Source organism: Vanessa cardui, chromosome 30 (genome assembly GCF_905220365.1).
Source record: "Vanessa cardui chromosome 30, ilVanCard2.1, whole genome shotgun sequence".
In the NCBI taxonomy this organism is placed as follows: domain Eukaryota; kingdom Metazoa; phylum Arthropoda; class Insecta; order Lepidoptera; family Nymphalidae; genus Vanessa; species Vanessa cardui.
The window spans coordinates 27,383-49,777 of record NC_061152.1 but is presented as its reverse complement, the minus strand read 5'-3'; the positions used below and the strand labels follow the sequence as shown (position 1 = coordinate 49,777).

The 22,395-nt window shown below is 36.0% G+C and overlaps 1 protein-coding gene across 1 annotated transcript in view; it reads left to right on the top strand.

The window, feature by feature from the left end:
- The first annotated feature begins 3,898 nt into the window (after positions 1–3,898).
- LOC124542155 (protein toll-like) overlaps positions 3,899–22,395 on the top strand; it is a 40,923-nt gene continuing 22,426 nt past the window's right edge. The window contains exon 1 of the mRNA XM_047120090.1: positions 3,899–4,045. The gene's annotated coding sequence lies outside the window, so the exon portion shown is untranslated. The remainder of the gene's footprint in view (positions 4,046–22,395) is intronic.

Genomic DNA, 22,395 nt, shown 5'->3' with positions numbered 1-22,395 from the left:
GAAGTCAACAGGTATTAACTCCACGCTTTTTTATCATTTACAAAATCTTGTATCGAATAGTATGCTTTTTCTACCAATGTATTTTTAACAAACGATTTGAATTTACTAAACGGCAAAGTTAAAAATTTCTGCGGAATTTTATTATAGAAACGGATACCTTGCCCCAAGAAGGACCTATTGACTTTGCGCAGTCGGAAACTTGGCGTTATAAGTTTATCCTTACTTCTAGTGCATATACAATGATTATCACTGATTTTATCAAAGTGATCAATGCTACTGTGAATATACATGATATTGTTGTAAATATATTGCGACGCAACAGTAAGTATTCCTACTCTGTTAAAAACATCCCGAAGAGAGTCTCTAGCTCCAAGATTATAAATATTGGAGAACATCACATACATTACTCTGATCCCAATGTGAGTAGCTAAAGCACTTGTGTTGTGGAAGATCAGAAACGTCGGCACAAACACCCAGACACTCGTTCTTCATCACGAGCTGATTCATGACCACGGAGGTCGTCCAATATATTAGTATATAGCGGACAGCATTAGAAAGAAATTTTTAACTTTGCCGTTTAGTAAATTCAAATCGTTTGTAAAAAATACATTGGTAGAAAAAGCATATTCTATACATGATTTTATAGATGATAAAAAAGCGTGGAGTTAATACCTGTTGACTTCCATGCAGGATTCATTAATTTAAATAATTGTATTTAACTAACTAGACTTTGTATTTTTTAAATGTTGAAAAAGAGTAACTACTGAATTTCTTGCCGGTTCTTCTCGGTAGAATCTACTTTCCGAACCGGTGGTAGCTTCACTAAATTGTAAAATGACGATTCAAAAGTGCATATAAAAGCCTACTTGAATAAAGTTTATTTTGATTTGATTTGATTACGCCCTTTAACTGTGTAATTAGTTAATCTGTGGAAAGTACGCGTGGCGTAAGTGTCAGGTGAGACGGCCTTAAACGAAGTTATTTCCTACCGCGAGTTCTTAAGCATAAAGTTTGTTTGCGTCGCGTCGGTTAAACCGGGCGGGGTGTTTAAATGTCAGAACTCTAATTGATTTGGTAACTGTCCATCTCGCTGGCTCAGTGGCTTTGAGCCTACAAATCACTAGTGGGTTTAAGCCCCTTTTTTCATGAATTTTGGGGACTATACGGGTCTCTGTAACGTGTGGTAAGGGAATTGAACAAAAGCAGTAATACCATGGCTTGCCAAATAGACACATAATACGTTGCAGATATTCATTGCTATTATAAAATATCTATTATAAATAAATCCGTTTCTATACTAAAATTCCGCAGACATTTTTAATTTTGCCGTTTCGTAAAATTCAAATCGTTTATAAAAATTAATTGGTAAAAAAGGCATATTACTCGATACAAGATTTTGTAGATGATAAAAAAGCGTGGAATTCATACCTGTTGACTTCCAGGCAGGATATATTAATTTTAATAATTGTATTAACTAACATGACTTTGTATTTTTTTTAAATATTGAAAAAGAGTACCTAACTACTGATCTTCTTACCGGTTCTTCTCGGCAGAATCTACTTTCCGAATTGGTGGTAACTTCACTTAATTGTTAAATGACGAATCAAAAGTGCTTGTAAAAGCCCACTTGAATGAAGTTTATTTTGATTAGACACACTCATGACTCATGATATTTTCATTCACCGACGATTAAGCACTTAAACCAGAGCGGGTTTGAAGCCTTCGTTTAGATAACTTTTTACTACTGGGTAATCTCGGCTCTCTGTAATATGTAATATAAAAAAATTTCCACCCAAACTAAAATCAGAAACTAATTCTCCTTCAAAATTATATTTTTCTGTTAAATTCATACAATTCAATTAAACGCTTTAAGAAAGCGGGGCGCTACTATTCAAGGCTACTTCAATTAAAACCACCTTATCTCGACTGGAGTGGTCATCAAAAACATTATTTAAAATACCAAAGCTTCTTTTGAAATTGATATTCTACTGGCGCGCTAAGAAAAGCATTTAAGAGAGTGAATTTTTGTGATGCGTGTCTGATGAAAATTACGGCGTGAAGTTTCTTTTTTATATCGTATAGGTTGGCGGACGAGCATATGTGCCTGATGATGTAACTGATCACCATCATCCATAGACAATGACGCTGTAAGAAATATTAACTATTCCTTACATCGTCAATGCGCCACCAACCTTGGGAACTAAGATGCTATGTCCCTTGTGCGTGTAGTTACACTGGCTCACTCACCCTGTAAACCGGAACACAACAACACTGCGTACTGTTATAAGCGAGAGACCAATCAAATGTAAAGCAGCGCAAAACACAGCTTTCAGTCCGGTCAAGTTAGTCCAGAAAATAGGACTAAGGTTACGAAATCCTATTAAGCTGAAATTTGTACGAACAATTAAAGATTTTTCTTTAGGTTTTTAGGGCGGCAGTAATCCTGCTAGCCTCCAAATTGTTCCAAAGTCCGTTAAAGCTGTGTCACTTTTCAACAGGAATCATCCATTTCCATGCAGGTTGCCCGCCAATTCATAATACAGGAATATCCTTCTACCTTCGTGGTTGGAATAGGATCTTGGGTCGAGCCTTGCTTGACCACATCTGTAATTTAATAGATAATCTAAAACGATGCTCCGCTATGGGACATTTCTTACGGTGACGATTAACGCTTTGGTATTCTAACATATAATATATTATAGTCTGGTGGTTCCAATACGTAGGACCATTTCTCTGATTGATTTTGTCCTTAAAATCCTTAACACGAAGTTATATGAAAATATAATAAGCCATATTTGTTTAGTTTCGGTTATTTTATCTGAGCGAAGGCGGGTTTTTATGTGTTTTGTATAAAATGTCGTTTGATTTGACGTAATACGACGAAATTTAGAACAATCGTTCCTTTTCAGTAAACAGACGTGTTTTACTCAATCGTAACTCGGAACGTTTTACTAAAACTCGAGCCTTCAGCTTTCATGGCGTCCAAAGATGCTTTAGAATAATACGTAAATAACACAACGTCTAAAAAATGTCTAAAATAAAATAAGCCAACTTATTAAGCGATACAGATACCATAGAATTGGAAAAATGACTGACACCGTTTCGCAACACAACGAATAAATTACTTAAAATGAAGTACAAAAGTATTTAGAATAAAAAATAAAGTTAAAGTTTTGTTTCAGGGAATTAAATGTTATAGCATTTTTATTTTTTCATATTCAATAGTGATCTTAAAATGTTGCGTGATAGACCGTTACGACTGAGCGAAACGGATTTATGCTTACTCTTTCTCACATCCGTGTGGATTGGAATACTACGTAATGTTTGCCAATTTATGTGCTGCCAGACTGACGGCTTTAGCTCAAATTAACGGAGTCTGGTTTTACCGATAAATAAGTTATGTTACATCACAAAAAAAAACAATTTTCTTTTCTTCTTCTAAAAACAACACGTCATCAAGAAATAATCAACAACAATATGATGTCTTAAAGTGATTTGAAATTCAATGAAACAAAAATAAGTCACGGCCACGCGAAATCAAAAAATAAGTTAAAATAATTTCATTTTATTATTAATTTATATTCCTTTTTTATTTTAATGTTTCACGTATTAATATATCATTATATTCATTTCTGTAGTATTACATATGTAAATATACGAATCCACATAACTTTCTTGTCCTCAACTTAAAAGGAATAGATTTAGCAATGTCAATGCAATAGTATATTAGATATTATCTTACCATAAATATAAGCTTTGGGAAAAAATCGTTGTTCCATAAAATAAATGAGCACGATCTTATAATTATTGAACATAAAAAAAAAATTACGAAAAATAAAAGTATAGACTTTCGGCAAATATAAAAACAGGACCTGGCTACACCGGCCAGTGTCAATCTTGGCGGCCATAATGTTAGACGTGTTTAATTCATAGAGTTGTTGGGTGTTATTTTTGTTTATTTGTTTACGTGTATGTTATTATAGTGAAGTGTGATTTATAATAAGTGTTTGTGTACATTATATTGGATTTTTCACTTTAATTAAAGGTATGTGTAACTTTAATTGCAATAGTAACTGTTTATTATAAATTTTATTCCGAGAAATGTCGACCTTAGACTATAACAGCATCGTTCAGAAATGTCATTGTCTCTGGATGATAAATCTTATACGCGTGCCGAATTTTATATTCAAAAAAAAAAAACAAGTACATTGATAAAAAACACTATACCTACAGACTACAGAGTTTAAATAATTTATTATAAAAACATATCATTCATACATCACCCCTATAATAATAATTTCTAAAGTAGATGATTGTTTATCAAATTTAAGACAATATAATATAATTACAGAATAATTTATTAAGAATATTATCAACATAATAAAAATGATTCATGGTTAGTTTAGATTAGTTTTTAATGTAACAAGTAACTTAAGATTATTTGTTCAAGTACTGAACAGCACTGTGCTTTCATGTTTGTAAATTAAATGTACAGTAAAACGCAGGTTATCTGAGTTAATTGAAACGGATTGATTCAAATAGTCGGACATAGACTTAGAAGGACAAACATTGTCGAGAACTCTCTGTTAATTTACTTATATGTTTTATCAGATTAATTGCTTATAAAGTTGCATGGATCCTGTGTACAAAATCAAGATCAAAAATCAAAATATACTTTATTCAAGTAGGTTTTTACAAGCACTTTTGGATGGTCATTTAACAATTAAGTGAAGCTACCACCGGTTCGGAAAGTAGATTCTACCGAGAAGAACCGGCAAGAAACTCGGTAGTTACTCTTTTTCAACATTTAAAAAAAAACAGTCATGTTAGTTAATACAATTATTTAAATTAATATATCCTGCCTGGAAGTCAACAGGTAACACAATCTGTTATTACTAAATAAGCAATATAAGTCTATTATGATAACTAGACAAGTGTCTCATCTGTTGCACGGGTTAAATAAGATTATTTATAACCAATAAGAAATAAATAAAGTTGATGAATAGAGAACACAAAGTATGAGTTAGGATAATGAAACAACAATAAATAAAGTTGTAATTAAAAACTCTACATTTAAATAATTTTGTATAAAACTACCAAAAAAGACCATGAAAGTGAGAAGGAAAGGTCGCCTGAATACATTGGTTTTTCCTTAAGTTACAATTTCTGCCAGTTCCCTCCACTAATAGCTGCGTGTAAGAGCTTTTATTCAAATATATTGTATTAAAAAATAAAAAAAATATATATAAAGCCACTCTGAGGCTGCTTATTAGGGATCCAATCAAATCAATTTTTTTAAGTAAAATTCACAGTGAAATGTTTTGAAAATGTTGATAATTAAATACTACCACCAATCATGAGTATCGGATTATAGTCAATTCAAAGGCTATAATCTTTATTTAATACAGAAGTGATTACACTTTCGTATTGATAGTCAAAAATCTATCAACGGTACAGAATTTAACACCTGAGAAGAACTGGCGAAAGAAGCTCAGCGGGATGTTTTTTATTTGTCTATTTTTGTTATTAGAGAAATGAAAAAATACAGTTAGATACTAAAAATTAATTCTGGTAGTCATCAACCAAAATAAGCTAACAACAACACTCTGTAAATTCCTACTGCTGGGCTAAAGGCCTCCTCTCCCTTTGAGGAGAAGGGTAGGAACACATTCTACCACGCTGTTCCAATGCGGGTTGGTGGAATACACATGTAGCAGAATTTCTATGAAATTTGTCACATCATAGGTCAAGATGCACATGTTCTAACCACTGGGCCATCTCAAATTGAAATAAGCTAAGAACTATTGAAATGTAAAAATACCTCATAAGTACAAAAGTTTCATTGAAGCCATTGGAAATGAAAATAATTACAAATACACACTGGAATATTGAAGGCACAGGAGAATACTGTACTGCACCGGTCTACTTGGGGAGTTATTCAATAAACCCAAAACTAACATTTTCAACAAAAAGTGACATATGTCTAGGGTTCATATTGTGTGTAATTCTGTTCCATTGTTACTATTTTTTGTTGACTTACAGTTTACAAAATCTCTTTTCATTTTTGTATGTTTTAATTAGCCGTTTAGGGCTTGTTTTAAGCGAAAAGGAAATTATTCTTATGTCATAACTGGATTGAAGTATTAAGATTGTTGTTGTTTATTTGGGTTGTTATGCATTAATTAAAAGAAAACTTTTTGAATATAGTCGACTGGAGTTATAGCCTGGCCATGGGAAATTCGCGGATGCGAATGGCGGTTAGACCTGATGCTTCGGATACAATAAAGGGCTAATTAAACGATAATCGTGCATCTCATTATTTAGAAGATCAACTATGCAAAGTACCCGCGTTCTTTCCCGAAACGGAATCAGAGTGAGCCAGTGTAACTACAAGCACCAGGGACATAACATCTTTGTTCCCAAGGTTGGTGGCACATTGACGATGTAAGGAATAGTTAATATTGCTTACAGACTCATTGTCTGTGGGTGATAGTGACCACTTACCAGCAGATGGCCCATTTGCTCGTCCGCCAACCTATACAAAAAAAAATTGAAATATTGACGATTCAAAAATGCGGTATAGTCAATGATTTTGTAGTAAACAGATATGTTATTAACGCGCATAAAGTGAAGACTAGAAAACGTCCTAATTTACGTTTGCCTTTAATTGTTTTACGTAGTATTACTACGTATACTACTATTATAATACATCATAATTACGTAGTAATACGTTTTGCGTAATTAAAATATCTAGTAATCCCTTTTACTTATTGTTTTTATCAAGCTATCCTTTTTACTTGTAACGAAATGTAAAATTAACGGTCCCCGGCGCGGCACACTTCTTTCTGTTGTTTAGTATGGATATAACATATTATCTGTTATTAGAATATCATTGAGTAATGAGTATAGTAAAGTTACTTGACACTCCTTTTAGTTCGTTGATCGATTTTATTCTGTATGTGTATAAATATGCGTGTTGTGTGATCTGAATGATTAGTTCTGATAAATTGTATGTTATGATGGGCAGTTGATGCGTAATGTGTTATCATGAATGCGGTTTTTCCTTAACAATAATTTGAATAACATAAATAGTTGAATGTAATTATGATTTTTTACATATTCAATACAAGATACATATGTTCTTAGTACATAGTATCGTACGTAGCTACTTCGTTCTATGGAATGTAGCTCACTGGTTTTCTTATGATACAGGGAGGTGGATGGGCAAATGGTACCATCGCCCATAAGACAATGGCGCTGTATAATTACAATATAATTATTGACCATTCCTTGCATCACCAAAGAAGAGGTAAAAGACTTAGCTATTTTCGTTTTAAAGACATTAGTTTGAATTATTATAATAAAGGTGAGATGGTTAGAACGCGTGCATCTTAACCGATGGTTGCGGGTTCAAACCCAGGCAAACACCACTATATATATGTGCTTAATTTGTGTTTATAATTCATCTCGTGCTCGGCGGTGAAGGAAAACATAGTGAGGAAACTTGCATGTGTCTAATTTCATCGAAATTCTGCCACACGTGCAATCCAACAACCCGCATTGGAACAGCGTTGTGGAATATGTTATAAACCCTCTAATGGAAGAGGATGCCTTATCTCAGCAGTGGGAAATGTATAGACTGTTACCTTACTGTAGGCTGTTATTTACTTTATTATAATAATAGTAAAAAGATATTTATTTTAATAACCTAAATCTGTGTTTTAATTCACTTTAATTTATGCTAATTTATTTGTTTTCCTCGTATAAACTTTTTCAATAGTCGTTAATTTCGACGGATGGTTTTCCGGGCGTCGTTTCACGCGGTAGATATCCGGTCCTCGACACGATCCCGTCGAGACTCACAGCCGACAACAAGCTACAAGGTAGCACACAGTATACGTACCGACTCAGCTCAAGGGCCCGTGGTCGAGTGGTGTGTACAACGGTATTCATGGGTACGCCACTTTGAGGTCCCGAGTCGATTCCCGGCGGAGTCGATGTAGATTATCATTAGTTCTCTATGTTGTCTTGGGTCTGGGTGTTTGTGGTACCGTCGTTACTTCTGATTTTCCATAACACAAGTGCTTTAGCTACTTACATTGGGATCAGAGTAATGTATGTGATGTTGTCTCATGTTTATTATTCTTCCTTTCCGAGGTCGGGCCTCACAGGAGGCCTAAAGATCCGCTTTTCGTGAGCTCTTAAATGTAGCCAGTCTAGGTTTTGGGTAACATATCTCGCCTCCCCCAGCAGTGACGCTGTTGGTTATTGCCAACAGCATACTCACTTCTAAAAAACGTCAGGGAATTCCACAATTTGACAGTGCTAATTGTAAATGTATTGCTGTTATTTATCGATAGGTATTACAGCGTGGACGCGAGTTTCCGACGCATCGTGATGATTAGAAGATCACAGCTTCTCCAACTATGTTGATCATTCGTTATAAAGCCTATTTTTCTATAATATGATCTTTTGGCGAACCTCGTAGTAGATACCACTCAGATAAACATCAGCGATTATATAATATACCAAAATGTTATCAGGTACTTTTGGGTATCCTTTTTTCTTGTTTAATAACTCTGACTTATGACTGTTAGGATAAGGACGCCTAACTTGCCTTATTAATCGGGAATGCTCTCTCTGCCATCACCGAGCGTCACAGGATTGCTTTCGCACGCTACCGTGACGCTCATACGATCGTTCCGCCTATGGGGACATCCAATTAATAGATAACTTACCATACTCTATTCCAATCATAACAGGAAAAAAAGTCAAATAAATAACATTTGACAGTAAATTTATGCGATATAATTATGCCTCTGTATTTTATTTTTTTAAATATATTTTATATATTTCGTATTTTATATTTGATAATGTATTATATTTGAGTAAAAATAGATAAATTGGATATTGTAAAACAACCTCATACACGTGGTGTCAATTCTCTTCGCCTGACAACACGGTCGCTCGGCGGCCACATATGGGTACCGAAAATAATGATGGCAATGTGCCGTTAAATATAGAATAATCATAAAGTGTTAGTAGTAATATAGCTGATGTACAATGTACAAAGCTGAAATGCGTAAATCTAACGTTTGTTCATCTTTATTCCTACTTCGATTGGAATAGATAGATATATAGAATAGATTGCTGTATATATCCGTGTGAAGCCGGGACGGGAACCTAGTTTTATGTAATTAATAAGAATGTGCAAATCAAGTAGTCTTTTTAGTATTTACTAGCGACCTGCCCTGGCTTCAGAGGAGTGCAATAAGTGAAGCACACTACAGAATTTGTTTATTTACGACATCACATTAGCAACTTCTAAAATGATCAGTGTTTCATTACTATATTGTCCGTGTGTTGTGTACAAAAACCGAATTCCTCTCGAATCATTCTAGCTATTAAAAACAAAGTAAAGTAACAGCCTGTACATTTCCCACTGCTGAATTAAGGCCTCCTCTTCCATTACGGAGAGGGTTTGGAACATATTCCACCACGCTGTTCCAATGCGGGTTGCTGGAATGCACATGTGGCAGAATTTCGATGAAATTAGTCACATGCAGGTTTCCTCACGATGTTTTCCTTCACCGCCGAGCACGAGATGAATTATAAACACAAATTAAGCACATATATATAGTGGTGCTTGCCTGGGTTCGAACCTGCAATCATCGGTTAAGATGCACGCAGTCTAACCACTGGGCCATCTCAGCTATTAAAAACAATCCGCATCAAAATCCGTTGCGTAATTGCAAAGATCTAAGCATACATAGGGACAGCAGCGATAAACGACTTTATTTATACGATGTAAAGATTTACGCCTAGATAATTAAGTGACACGACCAAAACGGGAAAGGCGACATCGCTAACCTCGTGCTACAAGCGGGAAACCCCGGTCGGCGTGAAGCCGGCTATGGATTCGAGAGGCTGTCTCGAATCGATTGCAAAACCCGCTGACCAAACAAAAAACCGACAACACAGCGTGCTGTTAAACGGACGCCTGATTTCAAATCAAATCAAAATAAACTTTTTTCAAGTAGGTGCCTGTAGTTACACTGGCTCACTTACCCTTCAAACCGGAACACAACAATACTGAGTACTGTTATTTGGCGATAGAATATCTGATAAGTTGGTGGTACCTACCCAGACGGGCTTGCACAAAGCCCTACCACCAAGTGAATTTTTTCATACCAAATTTCATCAAATTCGGTTCAGCGGTTTGGTCGTGAAAGAGCGACAAAGACACAGAGTTACTTTCAATTATATAATATTAGTATAGGTTACAATGATTATTTGCAATTTAATTTAAATCAGTTGTTTGAAAATAAATATACTTGGTGTTGGTCCAAAACTTCTTACGGTGTCTATGACGACGGGCAGTGGTGACCATTTACCAACCAGTGTGTTGGTGGTAGGACTTTGTGCCAGTATGTAGGTATCATCCGCCAAGCAGCTTATTTAGTATTGTGTTTTTTGAGGGGTAAGTGAGGCCGTGTAACGACAGGCACGACAGACATAACATCTTATTTTTGAAGTCTGTGCTTAATATTCTCTTCAGCGTCATTGTCAGCGGACGATGGTGACCCCTTACCCCTGGGTGGAACATCTGCGTGGCCGCCCACAGACCCTATTATAAAATAATCTAATAAATAGCTAAGCGATGCTTACAAAGTTATATTGAAATGTTGATTAACTGACTTAATATATGTTTTAAGAGTAAATATAGCGCGATCACATAGTACGTACATTACGGATGCGACGGACACCCACGCGCCACGTGTATTATATATATATACATATACACTCGCATATATCTTAGCGTAAGATATATATGTGTATATGTCCTTATCTGTTGTTTGGTAATGACAGATAATTCAATATGTTGTCTTAGCGGTCATCGAGGTCAGGAGAGCAACGTACGTTACAGTAACAGCCTGTAAATTTCCCACTGCTGGGCTCCTCTCCCACTAAGGAAAGGGTTTGGGACATATTCCACCTCAGGTGAAATGCACATGTGGCAGAATTGCGATGAAATTAGACACATGCAGGATTCTTCACGATACTTTCCTTCACCGAGCAAGAGATGAATTATAAACACATATTAAGCACATATATACAGTGGTGCTTGCCTTGGTTTGAACCCGAAATCATATCATTCATACATCACCCCTACAATAATAATTTCTAAAGTAAATGATTGTTTATCAAATTTAAGACAATATAATTTAATTACAGAATAATTTATTAGGAATAATATCGACATAATAAAAATGATTCATGGTTAGTTTAGATTAGTTTTTAATGTAACAAGTAACTTAAGATTATTTGTTCGAGTACTGAACAGCACTGTGCTTTCATGCCTTTAATTCGAATGTACAGTAAAACGCAGATTATCTGAGTTAATTCAATCGGGTTGATTCAAATAGTCGGACATAGACTTAGAAAAACAAACATTGTCGAGAACTCTCTGTTAATTTACTTATATGTTTTATCAGATTAATTGCTTATAAAGTTGCATGGATCCTGTGTACAAAATCAAGATCAAAAATCAAAATATACTTTATTCAAGTAGGTTTTTACAAGCACTTTTGGATGGTCATTTAACAATTAAGTGAAGCTACCACCGGTTCGGAAAGTAGATTCTACCGAGAAGAACCGGCAAGAAACTCGGTAGTTACTCTTTTTCAACATTTAAAAAAATACAGTCATGTTAGTTAATACAATTATTTAAATTAATATATCCTGCCTGGAAGTCAACAGGTAACACAATCTGTTATTACTAAATAAGCAATATAAGTCTATTATGATAACTAGACAAGTGTCTCATCTGTTGCACGGGTTAAATAAGATTATTTATAACCAATAAGAAATAAATAAAGTTGATGAATAGAGAACACAAAGTATGAGATAGGATAATGAAACAACAATAAATAAAGTTGTAATTAAAAACTCTTCATTTAAATAATTTTGTATAAAACTACCAAAAAAGACCATGAAAGTGAGAAGGAAAGGTCGCCTGAATACATTGGTTTTTCCTTAAGTTACAATTTCTGCCAGTTCCCTCCACTAATAGCTGTGTGTAAGAACTTTTATTCAAATATATTGTATTAAAAAATTAAAAAAATATATATAAAGCCACTATGAGGCTGCTTATTAGCGATCCAATCAAATCAATTTTTTTAAGTAAAATTCACAGTGAAATGTTTTGAAAACGTTGATAATTAAATACTAACACCAATCATGAGTATGGGATTGTAGTCAAGTCAAAGGCAATAATCTTTAATTAATTCAATTCAATTCTTGGTTTAATGGCTTTTAGATCTTTAATTAATATAAAAGTGATTACACTTATGTATTGATTGTCAAAAATCTATCAACGGTTTAGAATTTATCGCCTGAGAAGAACTGGCGAAAGACGTTTTTTATTTAACTGTCTTGTTTTCAAAAAAATTACAGTTAGATACTAAAAATAAATTCTGGAAGTCATCAACCATATCCAAATAAGCTAAGAACTATTGAAATGTAAAATACCTCATAAGTACATGAGTTTCATTGAAGCCATTGGAAATGAAAACAATTGCAAACACACACTGGAATATTGAAGGCACAGGAAAATACTGTACTGCACCGGTCTACTTGGGGAGTTATTCAATAGACAAATCCAAAACTAACATTTTCAACAAAAAGTGACTTATGTCTAGGGTTCATATTGTGTGTAATTCTGTTCCATTGTTACTATTTTTTGTGGACTGTTACAATATTTACAAAATCTCTTTTAATTTTTGTATGTTTTAATTAGCCATTTAAGACTTGTTTTAAGCAAAAAGGAAATTATTCTTATGTCATAACTGGATTGAAGTATTAAGATTGTTGTTGTTTATTTGGGTTGTTATGCATTAATTAAAAGAAAACTTTTTGAATAAAGTTGACTGGAGTTACGGGAAATTCGCGGACGCGAATGGCCGTTAGACCTGATGCTTCGAATACAATAAAGGACTAATTAAACGATAATCGTGCATCTCGTTATTTAGAAGATCAACTATGCAAATTACCCGTGTTTCTTCCCGCGTTCTTTCCCGAAACGGAATCAGAGTGAGCCAGTGTAACTACAGGCACAAGGGACATAACATCTTAGTTCCCAAGGTTGGTGGCGCATTGACGATGTAAGGAATAGTTAATATTTCTTACAGCGTCATTGTCTATGGCTGATGGTGACCACTTACCAGCTTGTGGGCCATATGCTCGTCCGCCAAACTATGCCATAAAAAAAATTGAAATATTGACGATTCAAAAATGCGGTATAGTCAATGATGTTGTAGTAAACAGATATGTTATTAACGCGAAAAAGTGAAGACTAGAAAACGTCCAAATTGGGACGTTTGCCTTTAATTGTTTTACGTAGTAATACGTTATAATACATTATAATTACGTAGTAATACGTTTTGCGTAATTAAAACATCTAGTTATCCCTTTTACTTATTGTTTTTATCAAGCTATCCTTTGTACTTGTACGAAATATAAAATAAACGGTCCCCGGCGCGGCACACTTTTTTCTGTTGTTTAGTATGGGTATAACATATCTGTTTATTAGAATCTCATTGGGTATAGTAAAGTTACTTGACAGTCCTTTTAGTTCATTGATCGATTTTATTCTGTATGTCGATAAATATGCGTGTTGTGTGATCTGAATGATTAGTTCTGATAAATTGTATGTTATGATGGGCGGTTGATGCGTAATGTGTTATCATGAATGCGGTTTTTCCTTAACAATAATTTGAATAACATAAATAGTTGAATGTAATTATGATTTTTTACATATTCAATACAAGATACATATGTTCTTAGTACATAGTATCGTACTTACTTCGTTCTATGGAATGTAGCTTGCTGGTTTTCTTATGATACAGGGAGGTGGATGGGCAAATGGTACCATTGCCCATAAGACAATGGCGCTGTATAATTAGAATAGAATTATTGATCATTCCTTGCATCACCAAAGAAGAGGTAAAAGACTTAGTTATTTTCGTTTTAAAGTAATTAGTTTGGATTATTATACTAAAGATGAGATGGTTAGAACGCGTGCATCTTAACCGATGGTTGCGGGTTCAAACCCAGGCAAGCGCCACTAATTATATATGTGCTTAATTTGTGTTTATAATTCATCTCGTGCTCGGCGGTGAAGGAAAACATCGTGAGGAAACCTGCATGTGTCTAATTTCATAGAAATTCTGCCACATGTGCAATTCACCAACCCGCATTGGAACAGCGTTGTGGAATATGTTCCAAACCCTCTAATGGAAGAGGAAGCCTTATCTCAGCAGTGGGAAATGTACAGACTGTTACCTTACTGTAGGCTGTTATTTACTTTATTATAATAATAGTAAAAATATATTTATTTTATTAACCAAAATCGGTGTTTTGATTTACTTTAATTTATTGATTTTCCTCATATAAACTTTTTCAATATTCGTTAATTTCGACGGACGGTTTTCCGGGCGTCGTTTCACGCGGTTGATATCCGGTCCTCGACACGACCCCGTCGAGACTCACAGCCGACAACAAGCTACAAGGTAGCACACAATATACGCACCGACTCAGCTCAAGGGCCCTCTTTCATTTCGAGACTTCACCTTACACGTCATTCTGACGACCTCCGTGGTCGAGTGGTGTGTACACCGGTTTTCATGGGTACGCCACTCTGAGGTCCCGGGTTCGATTCCCGGCGGAGTCGATGTAGATTATCATTAGTTTTCTATGTTGTCTTGGGTCTGGGTGTTTGTGGTACCGTCGTTACTTCTGATTTTCCATAACACAAGTGCTTTAGCTACTTACATTGGGATCAGAGTAATGTATGTGATGTTGTCTCATGTTTATTATTATTCCTTTCCGAGGTCGGGCCTCACAGGAGGCCTAAGGATCCGCCTTTCGTGAGCTCTTAAGTGGAGCCAGTCTAGGTTTGGGTAACATATCTTGCCTCCCCCAGCAGTGACGCTGTTGGTTATTGCCAACAGCATACTCACTTCTAAAAACGTCAGGGAATTCCACAATTTGAGAGTGCTACTTGTAAATGTAATGTATTTATTTATCTATAGGTATTATAGGAGCGGTTTGCGAAGCATCGTGATGACTAGAAGATCACAGCTTCTCCAACTATGTTGGGCATTCGTTATAAAGCCTTTTTTTCTGTAATATGGCCTTTTGGCGCATGTCACGAGTACGATACCACTCCGATAAACGTCAGCGATTATATAATATACCAAAATGTTATCAGGTACTTTTGGGTATCCTTTTTTCTTGTTTAACAACTTTGACTTATGGCTGTAAGGATAAGGACGCCTAACTTGCCTTATTAATCGAGAATGCTCTCTCTGCCATCAGCGAGCGTCACAGGATTGCTTTCGCACGCTACCGTGACGCTCATACGATCGGTCCGCCTATTGGGACATCCAATTCAAAGATAGCTTACCATACTCTATTTCAATCATAACAGGAAAAAAAGTCAAATAAATAACATTTGGCAGTAAATTTATGCGATATATTTATGCCTTTGTATTTTATATTTTTAAATATATTTTATATAGTTCGTATTTTATATTTAATAATGTATTATATTTGAGTAAAAAAAAATTGGATATTGTAAAACAGCCTCATACACGTGGTTTCAATTCTCTTCGCCTGACAACACGGTCGCTCGGCGGCCACATATGGGTACCGAAAATAATGATGGCAATGTGCCGTTAAATATAGAATAATCATAAACTTTTGTTAGTAATATAGCTGAGTTATATGTACAATGTACATCGCTGAAACGCGAAAATCTAACGTTTGTTCATCTTTATTCCTATTTCGATTGAAATAGATAGATATATAAAATAGATTTCACGACCTCCGTGGTCGAGCAGTGTGTACACCGGTTTTCATGGGTACGCCACTCCGAGGTCCCCCGGTTTCGATTCCCGGCCGAGTCAATGTAGATTATCATTAGTTTTCTATGTTGTCTTGGGTCTGGGTGTTTGTACCGTCGTTACTTCTGACTTACCACAACACAAGTGTTTTAGCATTGGGATCATAGTAATGTATGTGATGTCTCATATTTATATTTATATTGTTGTATATATCCGTTTGAAGCTGGGACGGGAAACTAGTTTTTAAATTACAAAGAATATGCAAATTAAGTAGTCTTTTTAGTATTTACTAGCGACCTGTCCCGGCTTCAGATGAGTGCAAAAACTGATACCGAAATACTACAGAATTTCTTTATTTACGACATAATATTCGCAACTTTTAAAATTATCAGTGTTTCTTTACTATATTGTTCATATATTATATACAAAAACCTTCCTCTAGAATCATTTTATCTATTAAAAACAAACCGCATCAAAATCCGTTGCGTAATTAAAGATCTAAGCATACAAAGGGACAGACAGCGGCAAGCGACTTTGTTTTATACTATGTAAAGATTTCATCATTATCATTTTCATCATCAGCCCGTTTTTGTCCACTGCTGGACATAGGCCTCTCCAATTGCACGCCACTGTGGTTTTTTTCCGGCTACTCGCATCCAGCTCGTGTCTGCCGCCTTGCCTTAAAGATTTAAGCTTAGATAACTAAGCGATACCTCCAAAACGGGAAAGACGACATCGCTAACCTCGTGCCGCAAGCGGGAAACCCCGGCCGGCGCGAGGCCGGCTATGGATTCGAGAGGCTGTCTCGAATCGATTGCAAAACTCGCTGACCAAACAAAAAATGCACAATACAGCGTGCTGTTAAACGGACGCCTGATTTCAAATCAAATCAAATCAAAATAAACTTTATTCATGTAGGTGCCTGTAGTTAAACTGGCACACTCACCCTTCAAACCGGAACACAACAATACTGAGTACTGTTATTTGGCGATAGAATATCTGATAAGTGGGTGGTACCTACCCAGACGGGCTTACACAAAGCCCTACCACCAAGTGAATTTTTTCATACCAAATTTCATCAAATTCGGTTCAGCGTTGGTCGTGAAAGAGCGACAGACACACAGAGTTACTTTCACATATAGTATAGTATTAGTATTGGTTACAATTATTATTTGCAATTTAATTTAAATCGATTGTTTGAAAATGAATATACTTGGTGTTGGTCCAAAACTTCTTTCGGTGTCTATGACGATGGGCAGTGGTGACCACTTACAAATATATATATAATAAAAAAAAAAAAAAAAACTTGTAGTACAAATTATACATATAGCTTATTATATATTGAAAATAGTATATTTACGTTTACTATGTATATGTTTAATTTCGTATAAGTATGTTTTTCTCTTATATATGTACACCTGAAACGTTTAATTACTGATTACTATGTCCTACGTAACATGGTTGCCTGGCAGAGATCGCTGCTTAGCGATAAGGCCGCCAATTGTACATTTAGATCAAGATTTGCAATTACTGTATAATTTATTTATTCTTTGGTGTACAATAAAGAATACTTACTTACTTACTTACTTACTTACCAACCAGTGTGTTGGTGGTAGGACTTTGTGCCAGTATGTAGGTATTATCCACCAAGCAGCTTATTTAGTATTGCGCTCCGTTTTGAGGCGTAAGTGAGCCCGTGTAACGACAGGCACGAGAGACATAACATCTTATTTCTCAAGGCTGTGCTTAATATTTCCTAAAGCGCCATTGTCAGCGGACGGTGGTGACTCCTTAAACACGGGGCCGAACATCCGCATGGCCGCCCACAGACCCTATTATAAAATAATATAATAAATAGCTAAGCGATGCTTACAAAGTTATATTGAAATGTTGATTAACTGACTTAATATATGTTTTAAGAGTAAATATAGCGCGAACACATAGTACGCACATTACGGATGCGACGGACACCCACGCGCCACGTGCAACATATATACACATATATATCTTAGCGAAAGATATACATTTGTATATGTCCTTATCTGTTGTTTGGTAATGACAGAGAATTGAATATGTTGCCTTAGCGGTCATCGAGGTCACGAGAGTAACGTACGATACAGTACAGTACAGTAACAGCCTGTAAATTTCCCACTGCTGGGCTCCTCTCCCACTAAGGAAAGAGTTTGGGACATATTCCACCACAGGTGAAATGCACATGTGGCACAATTTCGATGAAATTAGACACATGTAGGTTTTCTCACGATGTTTTCCTTCACCGAGCAAGAGATGAATTATAAACACATATTAAGCACATATATACCGTAGTGCTTGCCTGGGTTTAAACCCGAAATCATCGGTTAAGATGCACGCGTTCTAACCACTGGGCCATCTCAGTTCAGTATAGTGATATTATAGTGTAGGCGGCGTTTTCTCTTATATTATAAAAATAGTATATACCGAAAACATCTTCGTTTTAACTGGGAATCCCAATATCAATACGGTTTGACCTAGACACACCTGGCCGACCTCTTGACGCTTTGAGACAAGATATTGTTTACGCTTGAGTGACTATTTGCAATACGCGTGCCTCTTTTGATTTGTTACACACACAAATACACGTGCTTACATTTGTACCTATACGAATAGCTGTCTGAACCGATCTGATTACCAAAAATTTTGGATTTGGAAGATAAAGTGATACCATTTTTTTCATTGTTAACAACAAAAGATTCCCATCACTAGAAATGGGTGTCGTAATCCCCGGGTGTTGTGTGCACAGGATGTCATGTGAGAATAAGTGATCAGGTACTCTAAGGAGTTTGAATAAAATCCTATCATCAAGTAAAGCGATAAATATAACATCACATACATTACTCTGATCCCAATGTGAGTAGCTAAAGCACTTGTGTTGTGGAAATCAGAAGTAACGACGACACCACAAACACCCAGACCCGAGACGACGTAGACAAGTAATGAACTTCCACATCGACTCGGCCGGGAATCGAACCCGGGACCTCGATGTGGCCCATGATAACTGGTGTACCTCTACCAGGGAGATAGTCAAGCTTGCTTTATACCTTGTAATGTTAGTTTGACACTTCTTATCGTATTGACTGTTTACAAGAAGTAAGAAGAATATAAGAAGGTATGGGAACCAAATCGGTTCCCATACCTTCTTATATTCAACGTGACGTTATACTCCACCCAACATTGATCTGCGTATGGCATTTGGATACAATAACAACAACAGCTTGTAAATTTCCCACTGCTGGCCTAAAAGCCTCCTCTCCCTTTGAGGAGAAGGTTCGAAATATATTCCACCACGCTGTCCCAATGCGGGCATTTGCATAGCCATACTTTTATCTATATAACTGTTTCTTTTAACATCACTTTATTTAATACTAGTTGGATTCATTCACATTATATCAATGATGTTGTAGAAAACAGATATGTTATTAACGCGCAAAAAGTGAAGACTAGAAAACGTCCCAATTGGGACTTTAGTCGTTTTACATAGTAATATACTATAGCATATCATAATTACGTAGTAATACGTCTTGCGTAATTAAAACATCTAGTTCTCCCTTTTACTTATTGCTTTTATCAAGTTTTACTTGTAACGAAATGTAAAATAAACGGTCCCCGGCGCGACATAATTTTTTCTGTTGTTTAGTATGGGTATAACATATCTGTTTATTAGAATATCATTGCGTTATAGAAAGTTTTTTTCTTATAGTTAAACCTTGTTTCGTACCAAACTTCATCGGATTCGGTTCAGCGGTTTAGCCGTAATACATAACTGATAACACTGATACAGATAGTCACTCCCCATTTGTAACGTAATTATTGTTTGTGTTCAATAAAATAATGTCTTTAGATAAGGTTTTTTCCATTCGACCATTATTATATCAGAAGATGTGTCACATAAGGAGTGATTACAGTTAGATTTCTCACAAAGCGTTAATGGTAATCGTCGCGGCATTCCGGCTATTTGTCAATATGATATACTGTTGGACGCGAATAAAAAAAGAAACAAGTTATGACGTTCTGTGACGTCACGTCGAGTTGTTATTGGTTTTACCAGTTGTTCAGTTTTCATTGGAGACGTTTATTTATTTATCTGGGAAGCCAACTACTTAATTATTTTTTTATATAGTATAAGTTGGAGGACGAGCATGTGGGCCACCTGATGGTAAGTGGTCACAATCACCCACAGACAATGACGCTTTAAGAAATATTAACTATTTCTTACATCGTCAATGCGCCACCAACCTTGGGAATTAAGATGTTACGTCCCTTGTGCCTGTAGTTACACTGGCTTACTCACCCTTAAAACCGGAACACAATAATACTGAGTACTGTTATTTGGTGGTAGAATAACTGACGAGTGGGTGGTACCTACTCAGACGGGCTTGCACAAAGCCCTACCACCAACTATAATTATGTTTTATAATATGTATACATGGAAGTTTAAGGCTGAAGAATATTACAATGTATATTACAATAAAAGTAACTTATGTGAGAATAAAAAAAAAATACTTCGTTTGATACTAAAAAAGAAAATATATATGTAAATCATTATTACATGGTAGTAGTATTAATATAAAGAGTGATTCGAGAGGATTTTTTTTTTGTGTATAATACATGGACAATATACAATATACATTTACAAATTCTGTAGTATACGACGACCTCCTTGGTTGAGTGGGGTGTACATCGGTTTCATGGGTACGCCACTCCGAGGTCCCAGTTCGATTTCCGGCCGTGTCGATGTAGATTACCATTAGTTTTCCATGTTGTCTTGGGTCTGGGTGTTTGTGGTGCCGGCGTTACTTCTGATCTTCCACAACACAAGTGCTTTAGCTACTTACATTGGGATCAGAGTAATGTATGTGATGTTGTCACATATTTATTTATTTATATTTAGTATCAGCATTGCACCCGTGCGAAGTCGGGTCGGGTCGCTAGTGAATTACATAAAAATATGGTAACTGTCCTCGTTGCCATCTTGTCGATGGTCGCCTCAGTAAATACAGATGTTTCACGTAAATGTTCTCGCGATGATAATTGTTTGTTTGTTGATAAATAATTGCAGTCCGCGTGTGCCAATAACAGATATATATCGGTAGCAATACATACTGTATGTCTTACTTTAATGATATTATGTTTCTATACATAAAACCCAAGATGGTCCAGTGGTTAGAACGGACATCTTGACCGATGATCTCTGGTTCAAAGACAGGCAGTTAGGAAAGACAGTTCAAACACCACGGAGTATTCAAGCGTTTAAAGGAAAAGATCGCGATGAAACCATCTACCCGCTTTGAGCAAGATGTGTCGATGGATTAACCTCCAGATCTTCTCAGGGGGGAGTCCTTTGTCCAGCAATAGGAGCTTTACGGGCTGACTTATGTACACGTGTATGCAACTGTACTTCTATAGGGATGCTTTAGATAGGACCCGGTAGGTGGCGCTGAGATCGAAATCTAAACTAATATTATAAGTGTGAAAGTAACTCTGTCTGTCTGGCGCTCTTTCACGACCGAACCAATGCAGCAAATTCGATGAATTGCTCCCAGCCATATTCACTTGGTGGTAGGGCTTTGTGCAAGCCCGTCTGGGTAGGTACCACCCACTCACCAGTTATTCTACCGCTAAATAACTGTACTCAGTTTTGTCGTGTTCCGGTTTGAAGAGTGAGTGAGACAGTGTAACAGACACAAGGGACATAGCATCTTAGTTCCCAAGGTTAGTGGCGCATTGACGATGTTAGGAATAGTTAATATTTCTTACAGCGTCATTGTCTATGGGTGATGGTGACTACTTATCATCAGATGGCCCATATGCTCGTCGGCCAACCGATACCATTAAAAATTGCCAATGATGACACTTCAATTCGTTGTCAAATGTTTTTTTCTGCCTTTTTTCCTGTCATAGATGGATTAGGGTGTAGGTGTCAGTATATTTTTACGTCGAGATTTGAGGCTTTGCCGCGACGGGATAACGAATAGATGGTCACGTTTAACAATTCATACCAAATGCTGATTAAATCAGATTTTGAAGTCACCTAAAATACCAGATGCGATGATGGAATTAACAAACGAATTAATTGATATATTTACGAGTAACACAAGTGCGGCGGCGCCGGCGCCGTTTAACTCTATCGTAAGAGTGATCTCGAAAAAACCTGAGGATTATTTTAATAGATTTATGGTACAGCTGTCTCTGGCCTTGTATCACAATGGGTTCTTAATGTTCACTGTCATACTATTGTATATAAGTAATCGTTACGTCACAGTGATCACTTCTTATATTTTAGACGTTAAGAGAAATACCGACCAAAATTATACTATGCTATTTATACTTCTGTTTAAATCCTAATAATAATAAAGAGTCCAGATGGCCGAGCCCAAACCACTGGACGGATCGGGCTGAAATTTGATGTTATGACGTAGGTATAATGACGTATTAGCGGATGGCTAAGGAAGGA